This window comes from Condylostylus longicornis, unplaced genomic scaffold (assembly GCF_029603195.1).
Source record: "Condylostylus longicornis isolate FDR11 unplaced genomic scaffold, ASM2960319v2 ptg000742l, whole genome shotgun sequence".
Classification (NCBI taxonomy): domain Eukaryota; kingdom Metazoa; phylum Arthropoda; class Insecta; order Diptera; family Dolichopodidae; genus Condylostylus; species Condylostylus longicornis.
The window spans coordinates 1-2,500 of NW_026578689.1; the positions used below are offsets into that span (position 1 = coordinate 1).

Below are 2,500 nucleotides of genomic sequence, written 5' to 3' on the forward strand. Positions count from 1 at the left end.
CAAGACGGGTCCCGAAGGTATCCTAAATCTATAGCATTGCTAATCATATTAATGCATATAATAATTATATTAATATATAAATTAATATAATATTATAAAATTATAATAATATATAATTTACGCATTATATTGATTTTTTATCTGTCAATTATTTATCCGATAATATTTAAATTATATTATATAGAAAATAAATTTTCATATATAAAATAAACTTTTTAAATATATCTTATGATAAATATATATTTATTAACAGATTGCAATGTCCATATATGAAAAAATTGCACACCATCATTATTATATAATTATATAATATTTATAATGTTGAATTTTTCATATTTCATGGATGTTTAGGTTCATCGGGCTTAACCTCTAAACAGTTTCACGTACTATTTAACTCTCTATTCAGAGTTCTTTTCAACTTTCCCTCACGGTACTTGTTTGCTATCGGTCTCATGGTTATATTTAGTTTTAGATGGAGTTTACCACCCACTTAGTGCTGCACTATCAAGCAACACGACTCTTTGGAAATATCTTCTAATAATCATTAACGTCATACGGGCCTAGCACCCTCTATGGGTAAATGGCCTCGTTTAAGAAGGACTTAGACTGTTAATTTCTCATATTAGAATATAGATATTCCATACACTACATCGGATATTTGTATAAACAAAATCCTTTAGTGCTGAACTAGTTTCTTTTCGCTCGCCGCTACTAAGAAAATCCTAGTTAGTTTCTTTTCCTCCCCTAACTAATATGCTTAAATTCAGGGGGTAGTCTCATATGAGTTGAGGTTGTTTTTAAGAATATTTTTAATTTTTCTTTTTAGTTGAAAACTAAATATATATAAGTTACTGTATTGTTTATATTATAAATAATATAATTTTATATAAGTTTTCCTCTTTAATGTATTAATACTAATTTATTAATACTAGGATATACTTATTTTTTTATTATATTTTATAATATAAGTAAAATATATATAATTGAATTTTAATATTATGGTATTCCTACCAGTAATATATCATGTGCTATAAATAATATAATTTAAAATTATATTATAAGCAACTTTATTAAATTATTCTTACAACCCTCAACCATATGTAGTCCATGCAGTATTAAATTTTTTAATAAATTTATATACTCTGTAGCATGGACTGCAATATGCGTTCAAAATGTCGATGTTCATGTGTCCTGCAGTTCACACGATGACGCACAGTTAGCTGCGTTCTTCATCGACCCATGAGCCAAGTGATCCACCGTTTAGAGTTTTTATAAAATTTTTTTTTTATTTTCGTCAGATATATATCGATAATATATATACATTCTAAAACATATTAAAATATATAAATAATATAATCTATGTGCTGCGAATGTCTCTAACTTTCCTTTTATCCGTATCCCAACTGTTTTATACAAGAAAAGTTATTACCATAATATATGGACAACAACGTAAGAATATATTTTTATATATTTTCTATATTATAAATGATCGTATATTGTTTTATTTAAAATACTTCCATATTATATAATTAATATAATGATTTTTATTTTTTTTATATTATATTATTTCAGGGGGGATACACTTTGATACTATTAATGTTATATATTTGCAATAAATATATAACAGTATCAGATACATATATTTATTAAAATATACATATCGTATCCAATAAAGGTCGAATAAATGATATAATCATTAATTCTAGAGTTTCATGGACATTTTGACACCTCTTCGTTTTAAAAATCATTATTTAATATATAAAATTTCCATATTTATAAATATAATATAGATATTTATAATATTTTATTATATTAGAATATAATCTCATTATTATTTCTAATAATGGTTATACAAATATAATATCATTACTACTATATTAGATTATAATCGCATTATAAATAATGGTTATACAAATATAGTAGTTTTAGTGTTATTTGCTACATTAATATTTACTAATCATTCCTTACCTTACCATATCACACTCGATACTCAGATGGTTACTTTTATTATAAATGATCGTATATTGTTTTATTTAAAATACTTCCATATTATATAATTAATATAATGATTTTTATTTTTTTTATATGTGGCCTTTTTATATATTTTGGTGCCTTGTTTTGGTTTTACTTTGCGATTTACCGCCCCAGGGGGGATACATTTTGATACTATTAATGTTATATATTTGCAATAAATATATAACAGTATCAGATACATATATTTATTAAAATATACATATCGTATCCAATAAAGGTCGAATAAATGATATAATCATTAATTCTAGAGTTTCATGGACATTTTGACACCTCTTCGTTTTAAAAATCATTATTTAATATATAAAATTTCCATATTTATAAATATAATATAGATATTTATAATATTTTATTATATTAGAATATAATCTCATTATTATTTCTAATAATGGTTATACAAATATAATATCATTACTACTATATTAGATTATAATCGCATTATAAATAATGGTTATACAAATATAGTAGT

At 23.0% G+C, this 2,500-nt stretch overlaps 1 pseudogene; it reads right to left on the bottom strand.

Moving 5' to 3' along the window:
- Nucleotides 1-1,084: 1,084 nt before the first annotated feature.
- LOC129618178 (5.8S ribosomal RNA) lies at nucleotides 1,085-1,268 on the bottom strand (annotated as a pseudogene).
- Nucleotides 1,269-2,500: the final 1,232 nt, after the last annotated feature.